General features: G+C 32.9%; 1 protein-coding gene across 2 annotated transcripts in view; it reads left to right on the top strand.

Annotated features, from left to right (window-relative positions):
- Positions 1 to 18,950, top strand: part of RNF138 (ring finger protein 138) — a 45,994-nt gene that overhangs the window by 1,569 nt on the left and 25,475 nt on the right. The window lies entirely within an intron of this gene.

Here is an 18,950-nt window from a genome sequence, read left to right as displayed (position 1 = left end):
AAATGATCAACAATTCTTTTGTCATTGAGTCTTAAAAAGAGTTTTAAGAATGAAAATAATTATTACAGTAATAAAGAAAGGAGCATGGATGGCTCATTAACCTCATTTAATAGCTTTTTCTTTTAACACCTGAAACAAATCCCACGGTCCTTTAAATTTTTTTTTTTTTTTTTGTTCAAGGGTTCTTAACCTGAGATTGTAAATTTGAAATAAACTGTATTTCAATGTAATTTATTTTTCTTATGGTCCTTTTTTTTTTTTTTTTAAATATATATATATATACTTTTAAAGACATTCAGAGAACGGGTTTCTACTGGTTTCCAAAGTCCCTGAGGCAAAAAAATTTACATCTTGCTTAGTGGATCTTGTTGGTTTTGGAATCTGGTAGCCCTTGGTAGTACTTTAAAGTATGGTGGCATTAGCTCCTTACTATTAATAAAGGGGCATTTGGCAACTCTTAAATGCTTACATTAAGTTGATGATCTTTAAGAGATGACCACCTCTGCTTTCCTATAGCTAGGAAACCCTTTTTGAGGATTAAGAATGTTATCTGAAGAAACAACCTTGTTTCAACTTCAATAAAATGGAGTTCCTTAAGAGGAATATTTTAGTTGCTGATATTTAGTTTAAGGGTCTATAAGTAAATATTTTGAAAAGAAAAAAAATGCAATAATGTATACAGTTCAGTTTTATTCTTACTACTACCATTAGTTTGAAACTTAAAATTTTAATTTTTTTTTATTAAATACCCTTACATTTCCATTTTCTCCTCTTAGGCATTTCCACCTTCATGATTGAAAAAAAAAACAAAACTTGGAAACAAAGCAATTCGCTAGATTAGTAATTAGCAATAGGCTTTCATTTTATTCTTTTATTTTTTATTTATTCATTTGTTTTTATATCACATTTATTTCTGCTTTTCCCTTGTACTCAGTGCTATCCCCTTTAACAGAATAAATCAGAAGAAAGAAAAAATGCAATTTAAATGCTAAATTGCATTTTAGTATCACAACATAGTGAATGTGTTTGACAATATGTACATCTTACATCTCTTGTCTTACTCTGCAATAAAAAGGGAAGGAAATTAAGTTTACAATTTTCATGATACATGAATTTTACCTGTAACATAACTGTAGATGTTTGTTTGTATATGTTTCCCCACACAAGTATTTTTTTTTTTTTTTTTAAATTAGTTGGCTTATTTTATCTTATTGAGATTGCGTGAACCCTTTCCATTTTTATAGCTTCAAAAGTCAACAGTGTTCTTTCACTGGTCTTGCTTCTGAGCTGTGTAATCCCCATATATTGAGCTACTTTAACTTTTTTCTTAGCCTGCCTGAAGTATAGTGCCATAATTTGCTTTAAAAGGCATGTTAATATTTCTGGCCATAATAGGATAAAGGAAGATTAAGAATTCAAGATTTAATTTTTAAAAAAGTTTTAGATTTTTTTTATTCAGAATTTTAAACAGCCAATAAAATGAACATTGACATACCATAATGGAATAGAAAGGATTGTACTTAAAAATACATCTTTTACGTATGGCTCCCTTTATTTTTTAAAATATATAATAAATTCAACATGTAACTTAAAAAGTTGTCTTGTCTTGATTCCTTCTCTTCCTATCTCTAGTTTCATCTCTTCCCTGTTAAACAGAATGAAAGAAAATGAAAAAACAAAGCCTTTTGTAACAAACGTGAATAAACAAAACATCTTCACATGTTCATGTGTATGGTTTGTTCTGCATTTTGAATACTTTACTATTCTGTCTTTGCTTAGCAAGCTTCATCATCAATCTTCTTGAAATTTGTATCTTGTTTGAACATTGTTCAAGTTTTTCAAAGTTATTTGTCTTTAAATGTTATTGTATAAATTATTCTGGTCCTTCTTACTTTACTGAGCTTCAGTTTATGAAAATCTTCCCAGTGTTTCTGAAATTCTTCCTTGTTTCCTTTAGAGCATTGCATTCCAGTACCAGAATTTGTTTATCTGTTCCCCTTTTAATTTTCCATTATTTGCCACCACAAAAAGGGCTATTTTTGTATACATGGATTCTTTTTATCTTTTGATTTTTTTTTTTTTTTTTTTTTTGGGTCACAGGCCTAGTTGTGGTATCCTTGTATTAAATTAGGTATACAACTTAGTAACTTGGGGCAAAGTTCCAATTGCTTTCTAGAATGATTGGACCAGTTCATGGCTCCACAGTGTATTAATTGTCCTTATTTTCTTTCAGGCTCTGTCACTTGTCTTTTTTTTTTTTTTTTGCCATCTTTACCAATCTTTTGATGAGTATGAGGAGAAACCTCAGAGTTTTAATTTGCATTTCTATGGCTTCTTCTTTTTCCTTGACCCAGTTTTGAGAAAATTTTCATGACCCCGGGCATATAGATATATAAAATAGGTATATAAATCAAACATTTACTAATAACAAATCATAATTTCACGGTCCCCACGTTTATAAGATTCCATATGGGATTGCTACCTACAGTTTGAGTAGCTGGGATTTAGAACAATTTTTTTCATGTGATGATTGACAGCTTGGATTTCTTCCTTTGTAAATTACTTGTTTATAGCCTTTATGTATTGGGAAGTGGCTCTTGTTCTTAAATTTGAATCATTTTGTTAGATAATTTATTGAAACTTACTGTAAAGATTTTTTTTCTCCCATATGTTTTCTCTGCTAATTTTAACTGCATTGGTTTTGTTTGTGTGTAAAATCTTTAATTTTAACGTAATTGATATATCATTTTTTATCATCTCCTATATTTCATCATGAATATTTCTTTTCTCTCTCCATAGTCAATCAACAAGCATTTATTAATTCCTTACTGTGTCCCAGGTATTGTACTAATCACTGGTTTTACAAAGATAGTCCTTGGCATGGAGCTTCACAGTCTTAATGGCAGAGTTGGGAAAGATACTTGAATTGCTTCTCCAATTTATTTATGAATATCATATATTTATTTGGAGTTGATTTTAGTGTGGTTGATATGAGATGCTTTATCTCTATCAGACTTTTTTCCTTTTCACTCTTTGATAACTTTTAATGTAATTGGTGTTCTTGGTAATCAAATGCATTTTATTTTTTACATTTAAAAACATACTGAGGAATTCAAAGTTTTTATCAGAATAATAGAGGACCATGACTCAAAATGGTCTATAGCAAATTTCTGCCAAATTGCTTTATAATTTCTCTAGCAGGTTTTGTAATGTTCCTCCTTATACCAGTAGTTGGTTTATCATATACTAGGCTCCTGTGTTCATTTGATTTTTCTATGTTGTATACAAAAATGTTTTTTGGCCCTCTCCATTTTTAAATTGGTTTTAATAATCTGTTGTTTCATTGCATAGTTTGGGATTTAGGTGTTGCTAGGCCCCACTTCTTTTGAGGTATTTGACTTTTTTTTCTCTAGATAAATTTATTTTTTCTGTATTTCTGTAAAATAATTTTTTACTATTTCAATTATTACACTAAGTAAATTTAAGTAAAATTATTTTTTATTCATAAGGAGTATTTCTTCAGCTTTAGATCTCTCAATTTTATTGTTTTTTTTGTTCTGAACTTAATGTAAAAAGCATTTCCATCTCCAAGACAAAACAAAAAAAAAAGGGATTGTACAAGAAGTTTTGAATTTTCATTTCATGTTGATTGCTTTTTAAGAAAAGTATGTAATAAATGCAATATTACTTTAAAACCTTTTTTACTTGTCTGTGCTCACTTCGGAACTTCATTTGGAACATTATTTAAAAAAAAATTTCAATGACTTTTTGCTTTACTGTTGGTAATTACTTAAAAGACTCTCCTTTAAATTAAAAACTTAGGAAAAACAATCCTTGTAACAAATAAACATAGTCAAGCAAAAAAATAATTAGAAAATGCATGTTTTTTTATGTACTTTGTATTGTTGATCACCCCATTCAGTAGGTGTATATAACATGCTTCATCAGAGGGCTTCTGGAGGTATGTTTGGTCTTTGAGTCTATTAAGTTCTTTAATGTTTAAAAATTTTCTCACTGTATTATGGTATATAAATTATATTCTGGTTGTTCCAATGTTCTGGAATGCTTATTTCATTCTTAATCAGTATATATTACCAAAGAATAACTGAAACTGTCTCTTAGTTGCATTCATATACCACAATTTGTTTAGTCATTCCCCAATTAATGGGCCTCCCCTTAGAGTCAATTAATTCTTCCCTTCTTCATTCTCTTCCCCCTCTTCCCCAATCTATTCCTTGAATCAGATTGGTTTTGGTTGCAGTTATTTCTTTTCTAGCATTTTTGACCTCCTGTGTCGCCCAGTTTCTATTTATCTGCTCCTGGTTGTTTTCTTCTCGAGTCTGATGTATCCCCATAGAAAATTGTCTTTTTTTGATTCCCCTTTGTCTGAAGAGTGAGATATATCTTATGTTCCTTCTTCTATATTTTTGTGTACTACTGTTTTCTTGCATTCTACTATTGAGAAATGGTTTCCCCTTTTTCTTTTATGTATCTGTGTTCCTTTTACACTCCCTTCTCTCAAACTCTCAGAACAAAAGCATTCCAATCCCCCAGACGCTCTGTTACTCTTAATATTCTTTGAAGACATGAATATCCTGAAGGGATACTTTCTTATTAGAATGTTGGTATTATATATCATTATACATGTCTTTTCAGTTGATGCTCAAATAAATGTATTACTCCTGTTTTCTTTTAACTCTTTATGTTTTTATTTCAGAGTTCCTTACTCAGCTTTGGTCTTTACTTCTGAAGTGCTTGTCTTTGCCTTTAAAAGGCTATTTATCCCTTTTATAATAAGATTCTACTTTTCAATTCTGATAATGTATTTGTTTCCAAAAATCACCACATAATTAAAACCACAGGACTTCTGGGGAAAATGGTATTAGGGATACAACTCTCAAAAACGTCATCAGTTATACCCCTAAAAAAGATAATACCCTAATAAAAAGTTGTAGCACAGTTTAATACTTATAAAGTTATTCCGAAATTTGTGACACTGAAGTAAAATATTAGTGTATCGCCTTGGTCTCTGCTCTATCTGTACCTCTGTTCCTACCAGTTGAACTGGACTGGCAGAATTAATGTATTTACAAGGAACCCAGGGCAGCCTCAGTGATTCTGAGATTCTCCCAGTGGTACTTCACTTTAAAGGAACCTGAAGTTTTCTTTTTTTTTTTTTTTTTTTTTTTTGGTGGAAAAGTGGACCTTGTTAGGGTTGAAACTTATGAGTTATTGTGAAGTGTGGTGGAAGGAGGATTATCTGTAATCAGACAAAAACTTAAGAATTTCAGATTTGGTGCATATAACTCACTGTCTCCTTGTCTCTTCTGTGTGTGCATTTTGTATTTGAACAGGGCACACATGAGTACTGTTCAGTGATATGCAGGTTTCTGATTTCTCTAGTTTTCTCATGGGAAAAATTACTGTATTTTACTTTTGCAGGGTTAGTTTTTGATTGTCAATTTACATCTTTGGTTTTTTAGAATTTTCTATTCCAAGATTTCTTTGTAATATATTTAAGAGAAGCTGTTTGTATTTTGCCTATGACTCTCTTGGGACTTTTCTTTTTAAGTATCTTTTCATGAGGTGATTGGTAGATTTCTTTGTTTTTGCTGTTGCTTTAATAGATCTGGGTAAGTCATTTTTGGTATCTTGAAATAGGGTTTTTTTTTTGTTTTTGTTTTTGTTTTTTTTTTTAGAATCATGTTTTTCAGGGAGATCTGATAATTCCTAAATTAGATTTCTCTTTGACTTCAATCTTTAGATTTTCCCAATTTTTTCAATACTTTGATTTTGTTATAAATTTTCTTTCAGGATGTCAGTTGTTTGTGGTATTGTAGTATTGAGGGTCCTTACTTGGGCAAAGTTTGCCATTTTCTGTCTTTTTATCTATTTAGTTTTTTATTTTCCTCAGTTACATGTAAAAACTTTTTTGGTTACACAAAACATTCTTTAAAAAAAATCTTTAAATCATTTTGGGAGAGAAAAATCAAAACAAAGGGAAAACCAACAAGGAAAAAAAAAAACAAGAAAAAAGGGAAAAAACGTGGACGTGGCATGTGTTTGTTTTACAGTCAGTCTTCATATTCTCTCTTGGGAATGTGGATGGTGTTTTCCATCCAAAGTTTATTGGGATTGCCTTGGATCACTGAACTGCTAAGAATCAAGTCTATCATGGTTGGATCATCGCCCAATCTTGCTGTTGCTGTGTACGTTTTCCTGCTTTTACTCACTTTACTCATCATTAGTTCATGTCTTTCCAGGCCTTTCTGAAATCAGCCTGTTCATTTTTTTAATAGAACAATAATATTCCACTACCTTCGTATACCACAATTTGCTTTAGCTATTCCCCAGTTGATGGGTATCCACTGATTTCCAATTCTTGGCCACTACAAAAAGAGTAGCTACAAACTTTGCCCATGGGGATCTTTTTCCTTATTAGTTCTTCTAATTTTCCTATTTTCATTTCATCTTTTATCTCTTGCTTAATTTCTTCTGGGTACTTATAGTTCTTGTAGAAAATTCATTTTTCCCTTTGAGTTTCTGCTTGCAATTGTTATGGAGTAAAATTTCCTAATTTTGGAAAATCTCTAGGTAAAATAGATATCCCTAAATATGTTTGTTGATGACTTTTATTTTTCTCTCTAATCTTTGTTCCTGAATTGGGCCTTTGTGCTATGTCACTATTTCCTGTTTCTCTTTTTTGGAAAAGATAGTCATCCATTACTTGATCTTGCTTTGTGTCCCCCTAGTTCCACTTCTGAGGTTAGACCATCCTGTTTATTTCAGATCCAGGTGTTTGTTCTTTAGAGTCTCTAGCATTTTAGGACTAAGTACTAAGGGATTTTAGGCCTTCTGGGACACTTGGGCTCCTTGAATTAGAATGCTATTCTGTAATGTCCGGACTAGTTCTCTGGAGGGTCCCAGGACAGGCCTTGATATTTAGGTGGAGAAGTGAAGGAGGCAGGAGAGCTACCATGTGGCTGGTCAAAGATAGGTTCTGGAATCTGGAGTCTGGAGCCTGAATTCTTCTCTATGTCTTTGTCTTAGAGAGCCTTCTGTGAGAATCCCTTAAATACCTCAGTACTGTTACATCACTACAACACACTGAGCAAGCACAACCATTACTTCACCATAGAGAACCATTATCTCACACTGAGTAGGTGTGCTCAACCACAAGCACCATGCAGTCCTTGATTCAAGTATACCTTTTCAAAGTTCCAGCCCTTTACACTAAGCCACACTTTCACTTGGTAGCTGCCATTTTCTTTAATGAGCTATAACCCTTGCACTTTCTCTGTTTTTGCTGTTAATTAGACTGGTTTGCAGATTTTACATGTTTTTGACTTATTCCTACTTATGCTTGGAGACAACTATTTGATTGGCTTCCATTGTCTTTTCTTTGCCAAATAGGGCCCCCCTTTTCCTATTGCCCCTAACTGTGTGTGTAGAATCTGAGGCTAAAATCACTAGTTTCTCATTAAATATCTTAATTATTCAGTCTGCTGTGAATTTCACATTTTTTCTGTAGTAGGTGTTGGGCTGCTGAGCAGCCTTCTCTTCAGACTTTTCAGGCAGTCATCTTGGCCACAATTCTTTATTATTCAAGACTTTTTCTGTAGGTAGATATTTTTTTTTTTTTTTTTTTTGTGGGGAGAATGTAATAGGCATGGAAAGGACTTTGGTGTGGTGCATTTGATAAAAGGCATTCGATTTGAAGTGTTACTTGGCTCTACTAAGTATCTTACTTAAAATTGGGATTTAAGAAGTATTTCCAATTGACAGATGACACTAGATATAACAGAAAGGTAACTTGCTTAAGGAATCAATTAAGTAATTGATAAAGTTGAAACTTTTGAACTCAGGTCCTTTTTTGTTTGTTTCACACTTCTATTCTTATCACACTCCTTATATAGTCTTGGTCAAGTCATTTTTCAGGGCCACTTCATTTTAAAAATGAGTAATGTAAACTATATAACTTCTAAAATCCCTTCCAGTTATCATGGTGGTATCTGGTATCTTAACTCACTTTATGAACGTTATTTTCCTAGTCTTCAGAATGGCATCCCTTCTCTAGATCTATAAAAATCTGAATATTGATAACAGAAAGGAATTGAAGATCATTCAGATTGTTTAGATGACTGTACATTTCTCCCTATCTCTTCTTGGAAAACATGAACGTAAATATTATGGTAGTCTTTTTATTTATTTTCTCACTATACCTCCTCTTCCCCTCTATCTGTGTTTTTATGAAAGTCTCTGAGAAGAGTGTGATACAGTTCTGAAATCGGGGGGGGGGGAAGGTTTTTGAAAGAGTTAGAAGGGGGAAAATAACATTAATATCTAAGACCAAGTAATGCATAATACAGAATTTACAAAGAATGTCTTCGTCTATGGTTAAGCTATCTTAGTACAAAGAAATTTAACTTCTATTTGTGGTCTTTTGAGATGTCTATAGTTCTACCACGGTGTCTTGCATATAGGAATGGGTTGATTGGGGCATCTTTGAAGGGTTAAGGTACTTATTACTAGCATCCAAATGAAGGTAAAATGCTGTTCCAACTAATGTTGGAGATTTTGTTTTTCTAAAGATTTACTTTATCTTTATATGAGTGGTTTATTCTACTTGATTATTTAACAACCAGCATAGTACCAATATATGGGTATCATCTGTGACTCCAGTGACCTGATGGGAATCTTGTGGACAAACTTCAGTTTATCAAGTAAAAATGGGGGGTTGATTTTATACTGATTATTATATTCAAGTACTTGGAGAAAAGGGGTAGATAGAAAAGTTTGTAGGTAAAATTTCATCCAGTTTAGAATCAATTATTTATCTAATATTTAAGCTGCTTTGTACTAGACATTTGTGCTCAGTCCAGGGCAGATACAATGACGAATGAAACAATCCCTACTGGAAATGAGCTTGCATTCTAATGTGGAATGTTACAATTATCTAATTTTTTGTGTTGGTGTTTTATCCTTTATTAGATTATAAATCCCTTGAGGATAATTTATTATTTTACTAGGCAATTATTCAATAAGTGCTTGAATTGAATCTAAATAAAAACAAAATTAAATTAGAATTAAAGGCTTTTAAAGATTTAATTTAAAACATTATTGAGTTGATTAGTTATACTGATGATACTTATTTTGGGACCATTAATAGGAATAATCTAGGATTAAGTAATGTTTTGAAGCAGTGCTGGAACTAGATATCTTTTCTATCCTTACCATGCATTTTTTTATTATAGCTTTTTATTTACAAATTATATGCATGGGTAATTTTACAGCATTGATAATTACCAAACCTTTGTTCCAATTTTTCCCCTCCTTCCTCCCCTTCCCTCCCCCAAATGGCAGATTGACCAATACATGTTAAATATGTCAAAGTATAAATTAAATACAACATAAATCCAAACAGTTATTTTGCTGTACAAAAAGAATTGGACTTTGAAATAGTGTACTGTTAGGCTGTGAAGGAAATCAAAAATGCAGGCGGACACAAATATAGGGAGGGAATTCTATGTAATGGTTCATATAGTCATCTCCCAGAGTCCTTTGGCTGGGTGTAGCTGGTTCAATTCATTACTGTTCTATTGGAACTGATATGGTTCATCTTATTGTTGAAGAGAGTCACGTCCATCAGAATTGATCATCATATAGTATTGTTGCTGTGAAGTATATAATGATCTTTTACCATGCATTTTTAAGCTTGGCATAATTCATATAAGTTTGGCTTTAGGGAGTTTTGAGGACCTGATAAGTCAGAATTCTAGTGCAACCAGGTGGCACAGTGGATAATGTCAGGCTTGGACTCAAGAATATTCCTCTTCTTGAGTTCAAATCTGGTCCTCAGATATTTTGTAGCTGTGTTACCTTGGGAAAGTCACTTAATCCTGTTAGCCTCAGTTTTCTCATGCAAAAAGAGCTGGAGAAGGAAATGTCACGCCATATCTTTGCCAAGAAAATTCCAAATATGGGGCCATGAAGAGTTGGACATGACTGAAATGACTGAAAAACAATAACTTTTTGAATTAAGTGTTAGAGATAGGTTGGATCTTAAAAACATGCTTTCATTTATCAGTCTAACCAAATTAGTCTAAGGTCATTTAGACTTGCCAGTCCAGTCCAGACAGCTTGAGTAGCCTAGAGTAGTTTTCTTTTATACATGGACATTAATTTTTTTTATACTTTTATACATGGACATTAATTTTTTTTTTTTTTTTTTAAGATACACATTTCTTCATGAATCATGTTGGGAGAGAAAAATCGGGGCAAAAGGGAAAAGCCATGAGGAAAAAAAAAAGAGAAGAAAAAGGAAAAAATCCCGAACTTGGCATGTGTTGATTTACATTTATTCTCCATAGTTCTCTCTCTGTATGCGGATGGTGTTTTCTATCCAAAGTTTATTGGGATTGCTTTGGATAACTGAACCGCTGAGAAGAACCAAGTCTGTCATAGTCAATCATCCTAGTGTAGTTTTCTGTCTCTCACTTGTTATATATATCCACATCATTCTTGGTGACAGTAGTACTAATAGCCCCTTGTCTATTGGGCAAGGACTTAAGTTATGGCAGATTTCTTTTCCAGGCTATACTCTTTCCTGTTTGATGGTAGGGTCTTTGATAAGGAAGGGGTGGAACATAAAGGAGAGTAGAAACACTTAAAAGTTTCTGAGTAATTTAAAGTCTATTCTGGAGGGTTTGGTATCGGCCAATAACTCCATTGTCTTGTTTCAGTTTTTTTCAGTGTGATAGCTTGTATATAGTAATAACTGCATCCTCTCCAGGCTTATTCATGACCAAGAGGATTGAAGGTTTGGAAAAATGTTCATATCAGTAGCTTAGGAGAACTTTACACTTTTTTTTAACCCTCCAAAAATATGTATTATTGTCATTGACAGGTAATCAGAAAAACTGGGACCCTAGGCTAAAGCCTAGTACTTCCCTAATCTGGCTGTAGATACTATTCTGGGAGCTAAAAATATTTTTTCCATTTAAAAAAATTTTCCCCCCAGTTACATGTAAAACTTTTTTTTGGTTGTACATGGGGCATTCACTTTTTACATATTTCCATATGAATCATGTTGGGAGAGAAAAATCGCAACAAAAGTGAACTGTAAGAAGAAAAAGAAAGTTAATGTAAATGTTGATTTATATTCAGTTTTCATAGTTTTCTCTGGATGCAGATGGTGTTTTCCATCCAAAATTTATTGGGATTACTTTATATCACTGAATCCTGAGAAGTATCAGATCTAACATAGTTGATCATTGTACTATCTTACTATTGCATCATGTAAATCTTTTCAGGCCTTTTATAAAATCAGCTTGTTCATTTTTTGCAATACTATTCTCATTGTTTTCTTTTTCTTTTTCAAAATACATGCAAAAATAGTTTTCAACATTCACTCCGTATAGAACCTTGTGTTCAGTTTTTTCTCCTTCCCTACCTTCTTCCTCCTCTTGCCAGCAAGCAATCCAAGATTAGTTAAATATGTGCAATTCTTATAAACATATTTCCACATTTATCATGCTGCACAAGGAAGATCAGATCAAAAAGAAAAAGAAACCAAGCAAGCATACAACCACCATAACAAAAAAGGTGAAAATATTAATTTGTGATCCACATTGTCTCTGTAGTCTTCTCTCTGCATGAAGATGAATGACTCTATCACAAATCTATTAGAATTGGCCTGAATCACCTCATTGTTGAAAAAAGCTATGTCTAAGTATATTAGTCACATAATCCTGTTGTTGCTATGCAATGTTTTCCTGCTTACCCTAGTTTTACTCAGCATCAGTTCAAGTAAATCTTTGTAAAAATCAGAGTTCATCATTTTTTATGGAACAATATCCTATTACTTTCATATTACTTATTCTGCCATTCCCCAATTGATGGGCATTTACTCATATTCCAGTTCTTTGATACCACCAAAAGCTGCTGTAAACTTTTTTGTATATGTGGGTCCTTTTCCCTTTTATGATTTCTTAGGGGTAAAGACATAGGTATAATGACACTGGTGGATCAAAGGGTATGGAGTTTAAATAGTCCTTTGGGCATAGTTTCAAATTGCTTTCCAGAATATTTGGATCAGTTCACAACTCCACCAACTATGCATTAGTGTCTCAATTTTCCCATATCCTCTCCAACATTTATCATTATCTTTCCTTATCTACTCAATCTGAGAGATGTGAAGTGGTATGTGGGTATCCAAGAGTTGTCTTTGTTTTTTTTTTGTTTGTTTGTTTGTTTTTTTATTTAATAGCCTTTTATTTACAGGATATATGCATGGGTAACTTTACAGCATTAACAATTGCCAAACCTCTTGTTCCAATTTTTCACCTCTTACTCCCCACCCCCTCCCCCAGATGGCAGGATGACCAGTAGATGTTAAGTACATTAAAATATAAATTAGATACACAATAAGTATACATGACCAAAACGTTATTTTGCTGTACAAAAAGAATCAGGCTCTGAAATATTGTACAATTAGCTTGTGAAGGAAATCAAAAATGCATGTAGGCATAAATATAGGGATTGGGAATTCAATGTAATGGTTTTTAGTCATTACCCAGAGTTCTTTTTCTGGGCATAACTGGTTCAGTTCATTACTGCTCCATTGGAAATGATTTGGTTGATCTCGTTGCTGAGGATGGCCTAGTCCATCAGAACTGGTCATCATATAGTATTGTTGTTGAAGTATATGATGATCTCCTGGTCCTGCTCATTTCACTCAGCATCAGTTCGTGTAAGTCTCTCCAGGCCTTTCTGAAATCATCCTGTTGGTCATTTCTTACAGAACAGTAATATTCCATAATTTTCATATACCACAATTTATTCAGCCATTCTCCAACTGATGGACATCCATTCAGTTTCCAGTTTCTAGCCACTACAAAAAGGGCTGCCACAAACATTCGTGCACATACAGGTCCCTTTCCCTTCTTTATAATCTCTTTGGGATATAAGCCCAGTAGTAACACTGCTGGATCAAAGGGTATGCACAGTTTGATAACTTTTTGAGCATAGTTCCAAACTACTCTCCAAAATGGTTGGATTCGTTCACAACTCCACCAACAATGCATCAATGTCCCAGTTTTCCCGCATCCTCTCCAACAATCATCATTATTTTTTCCTGTCATCTTAGCCAATCTGACAGGTGTGTAGTGGTATCTTAGAGTTGTCTTAATTTGCATTTCTCTGATTAATAATGACTTGGAGCATCTTTTCATATGACTAGAAATAGTTTAATTTCTTCCATCTGAGAATTGTCTGTTCATATCCTTTGACCATTTATCAATTGGAGATTATTTTCTTACACATTTGACTCAGTTCTTTATATATTTTAGAAATGAGACCTTTATCAGAAACAACTGGTTGTAAATTTTTTCCCCCTCAACTTTCTACTTCTAATCTTGGCTTTGGTTTTGTTAGTGCAAAACCTTTTTAATTTAATGTCATCCAAAAGTTACCCATTTTGCAATTCGTAATGTTCTCTAGTTCTTTTTTGGCTATAAATTCTCTTCCCTTTTTCAAAGATCTGATATTCCTTGCTCTACTAATTTGCTTATATAATATTACTCTTTATGCCTAAATTACATATCCATTTTAACCTTATTTTGGTAAGGGGGTGAGATAAGTCTATGCTGAGTTTTTTGACATTATTTTCCAATTTTCCCAACAATTTTTGTCATTAATGAATTCTTATCCCAGAAGTAGAATCTTTTGGGTAAACAATAGATTATTTATAGTCATTGGTGCTCAAGATATTTAAGCCTTATAGTTCATACACAAGGGAAATCTTTGGCCTACTCTCCTAAAATATAATTTATTCAGTGTGTCTTTAAGGCATGAACTTTTACAATCCTGGGTGTTTTTTGTTTTGTTTTGTTTTTGTTTTTTAATAAACATCAATGTTCTTTCTAAAATGTGGCACCCAGAACTAGACAATAATAACTGTAGTTTGACCAGAGCATAGTGTTATGTGATCATCACGCCTCTGTCATGGATTATTTGCATCTCAGTATAATCTAAGATTACATTGTTTATTATTAATAGATCGTCATTCACTAAAACCCCACTTTTTTTTTTTTTTTAATCTGAACTGCTCTCTGGACATCCATAAAAATTTAAATTTAATAGAGATAAATATGATTTAATATATCTGGCACAATGATGATGATGATGATGACAACCATGACAGTGATACAATGATGATGATGATGACAACCATGACAGTGATAATAACTAGCCACTTACATAGTGGCTTTCTAGTTTGCAAAGTACTTCACAAATATCTCATTTAATCTTCACAGTTATCATGGGAAAATGGGTGTTATCCCCATTTTAGAGATGAGAAAACTGAGGGAAACAAGTTAGTTGGTGTACTGAGGGTCACATAGCTAATCAGAGGGTGAATTTGAGCTTGGATCTTTCTGACTCCAGGTCTAGGAGAGCTCCATCCTCTTTTCAACCCAGTTGCCGAGTTGCTAACTCATCAACATCTATTTGAATTATGAATCTGCCATCAGTGTGTTAACTGTTGCTCATAGCTTTGTGTTATCAGTAAATTTGATAACTATTCTATCATCTTCCAAGTTATCAGGGAACTTTTTAATAGCTACTCTTTTGCTCAGCTAGTTCCAAATGTATCTGAGTAATTAATCTTTTTTCCCTTGTTTTCTAGTACTATATTCATTTGCCTGTTTCATTCCTGTAATAAACCATAAGCTTCTTAAGTTGAGAAATTATTGCTATATAATGTCTGTTTGAATTGAATTGATACAGACTAGTAGGACCATCTTGTTCTTTTGGAGGCACAGAAGACAAGACTAATTTGGTCCCAGAAACAATTCCTCAGAGGGAAATAAGCCAATTTGTTGGAAGTTTTCCTGGGTTCTCTATGTACCCTTTAGTGGACACATACTTTTGGTAACTTCCTTTTTTTTTTTTTTTTTTTTTTTAAATTTAATTTTATTTTTTTAAATTTTTTTTTATTTAATCTTTTATTTTTATTTATTTATTTATTTATTTATTTAATAGCCTTTTATTTACAGGATATATATATGGGTAACTTTACAGCATTAACAATTGCCAAACCTCTTGTTCCAATTTTTCACCTCTTACCCCCCCCACCCCCTCCCCTAGATGGCAGGATGACCAGTAGATGTTAAATATATTAAAATATAACTTAGATACACAATAAGTATACATGATTTTGGTAACTTCCTAAGGAGGTTTGGGAGACATTAGTTGGGTAATTTTTAGGAAGTAAAAGATATTTTATATATGATTGCTTAGTTACTGTTAATGACTGTACGAGAGGCTCCATGGGACTAAAGATGGCTATTTGTCCCAATTTTGAAAAGGGAGAACAACATGGATTTTTCCAACTGTAGGTTAATGAACTTGATATTAATTTCTGGAAATACTCTTAAATTTCAGTACTCCCATCTATTTGGGCACTAGTCCCCATTGGGAGAATACAAGCTTTTTACTACCTGGGAGATTGTTTTTAGAGTTGTGTCTGAATAATGTTGATGATCCAAGTATTTCTTTCCCAGTTTAGCTTAATTGAAAGACATTAAAATGTTGCCAAGCTTATTTTCGAAACATTTTTAACTGGAAAGACCTGGCAGAGTTATGCAGTCTTTTGGAGGGGAGGGAATACTTAAGGTAGTTCTAAACTAGGAAGAGCCATTTGAGTAGAACTTTAATGGAGGGAAATTTTTTAGATTAGATTATATAATATATAGTTTGTAAACATTATACGTAGTGTATAGAGGAAAGAAGGGAGACTTTGATTATCATAGATGACTAACAGTATATTTTTGAAAAATATGGGAAACTAACTTTATTTTTTGGATAGGATTATTAAGACTGGGATTAGGGAAATATTGTAGATATGCCTTATTGAATATCAACAAGGCATTTGGGTTGATCACACTAGCTTTTTGGAGATGAAAAAATGAAAATAAATTTTAGACAATTTCGGAGCTGATTGGATGTCACATCCATCAGAATAGATGGACAACTCTTATAAAAGAACGTTAACTGAATGTCAATTTTGAGGAAAGTCTCCCGTGATATACTTCAGGATTTCTGCCAGGCTTTATGCTAGTTAGTAGTATTTTTAAAATTTCATTCCCTTGAATGAAGACAAATGACACCATTGGCAAATTTGTTGATGATATAAAGCTTGAATGATAATTGGATTAAAAAAATTAACAAGCTGTGATGGTGGGTTAAACCTAAACAAAAATATTCTAATATTCTGATGTCAGAAGGATTGATAAGCTATGACTAGATGCCATTTCATATGAAAAAATGCCATTGTTTTGCAAGGATTGTCATGATAGAAAAATGACTTACTGTTTTACTTTTTAGGACAAAACTTGGATCTATAAGTAGAAATTACAGGCAAGCTTATTTATGTTTAGTTTAAGATAAGGGATAATGAATTATCCTAACAGTTAAATCTATTAAAAAAATAATGAATTTTCCTCATCAGTGGGTACAAGTGTAGGTTTTGCATGTTGTAGTACATAATGAATGGATATGAAATGTGATTGATGAAGAGGAGATTCATGGACAATTTTAAGCTTTTATCAACAGCTAACTATGCTCCAAAGCACTTGTGAGTCATGTAAGAGTTGGATGAGAATAATCTCTTAATTTCCCTTCTAGCTTTGATGTTTAGATGTAGCTGTTGCTATGATATGGGTAGGTGGAGGCTATTTTCTGGAGTCTTGTGCCTTTCTGCAGAACCAATAACTGCAAAAGCTTTAAGGCATGTCATTAGAGTTCTTACTCTAATTGGATTTATACATGGAATTTTACATGGTTCTTTCTATACCCTTAATCCTTTGGCTTTAAATACTTTCAACCTCAATTGATATAAGATGGTGAAAATGCATTCTGGCTTATCATTTCCTCTGTGCTATTGGAAAAAAAAGCCCATTTTATTGTCAGTCAGCAGGCATTATACTAAGTGCTTGGGGAAGCAAAGAAAAGTAAAAAGATACCCTGTACTCAAGTTTATAATCATGCAAACCACTTTATACTAAACATGATATTCATCTGATAAATTGGAGTAATTGAAAGAGGAAAGGAACTCAATTCTGTAGAAGGTGGTATTTTAGCTGAGGTTTGTAAGAAGCCAGAGAAATCAGGAGATTAAAGATGAAGAGAATTCCAGGCTTGGGGGCTGCAAGTGAAAACATCCTGATAAAAATCTTTGTCAGTTGGACCCATATTACTCCAGAAGAGGAAAAAAAAGCTGAACTCTTACTCAAATACAAATTCACTTCTGTTTCATGGCATTACTTCCCTGATATCATTGTCATCTTCAAATGTGAAAGACAATCAGGAGATTTGTTTAGTGTGTGGAACAATCAGAATACCAGTATCATTACTTATGGAGGGACTTTATTTTTTTTATTTTTCATTTTTTTATTTGTGAAGTTTTGGTTTCTTTTTCTTTTTTTTTTTTTTTTCTTTTTATAGCCTTTTATTTACAGGTTATATGCATGGATAACTTTACAACGTTAACAATTGCCAAACCTCTTGTTCCAATTTTTCACCTCTTACCCCCCACCCCCTCCCCTAGATGGCAGGATGACCAGTAGATGTTAAATACATTAAAATATAAATTAGATACACAATAAGTATACATGACCAAAACATTATTTTGCTGTATAAAAAGAATCAGACTCTGAAATATTGTACAATTAGCTTGTAAAGGAAATCAAAAATGCAGGTGGGCATAAATATAGGGATTGGGAATTCAATGCAATGGTTTTTAGTTATCTCCCAAAGTTCTTTCTCTGGGCATAGTTGGTTCAGTTCATTACTGCTCCATTGGAAATGATTTGGTTGATCTCGTTGCTGAGGATGGCCAGGTCCATGAGAACTGGTCATCATATAGTATTGTTGTTGAAGTATATAATGATCTCTTGGTCCTGCTCATTTCACTCAGCATCAGTTCGTGTAAGTCTCTCCAGGCCTTTCTGAAATCATCCTGTTGGTCATTTCTTACAGAACAGTAATATTTATGGAAGGACTTTAAAAGACAACCAACCTCCATTATCTTTGGCAACACAATTTCTCTTTAAGTTCAATCAGTAAACAAAAGTGCCTACTATGTTCTATTTCCTGGAAATAAGGGTTAAAAATAAAATGTCTATGGTAGAAAGCTTACACAGACATATGTAAATATATACCAAGTAAATAGATGTCATTTTATTCAGTCTGCTGTTGATTATGTGCTACTATATGCAAAGAAAGCAATTTGTGGGGAGTGTTGGTATGGAAGGTTAGGGAGGACTTCATAGGAATTTGTCTTCATAGGAGACTGTGGAAAGGACTATAGCATAGAGTGAGTAAGAAAGGGGGCATGGTAATATATAATACCAGCCTGGAAAAAACAGTAGAGACAGATTGTGAAGGCCTTGATACCTAAGGGACAGTGCCTTGTGGTCAGTGCTTGCTTGTTCTGTTGCTTTATAGGATTGTAGATAGATTATATATATATATTTCACATAATTTAGAGGGAAATGTAATCTTGGTCTTCAATCTTTAAAGGTTTTTAAAGTGGTATGCTCTTTGGCAACATAAGGAATAATTCTCAGGTATACTTTACTTGGGAAGATAATTTATAAAAACAATGAAAAGGAACTGAGAAAGTAAAGAAATCGAATTTATTGTTTACTTTTGTGAAGATAGAGTTAGCAAATTGGTCTCGATTAGTGTGTTTTCCTAGTGATCAAATTCTGTGCTTGAACTCTTTCTGTCTTTCAGGTTTGGAAGTTTGCATTGGGACGTCTTCCTTAATTTTGCCTAATACTCATCATTTTGATTTTCAAACAAGTAATTTTAATATCTTGGGGTACTACTACTATTGTGCTACTACTATAATCCTAACACTGTTTTTGCTAGAGCAAATCTAGGAT

This window comes from Sarcophilus harrisii, chromosome 1, assembly GCF_902635505.1.
Source record: "Sarcophilus harrisii chromosome 1, mSarHar1.11, whole genome shotgun sequence".
Lineage (NCBI taxonomy): Eukaryota > Metazoa > Chordata > Mammalia > Dasyuromorphia > Dasyuridae > Sarcophilus > Sarcophilus harrisii.
Note: the sequence above shows the minus strand (reverse complement) of the source record. Positions and strands in the feature narration are given on the sequence as shown.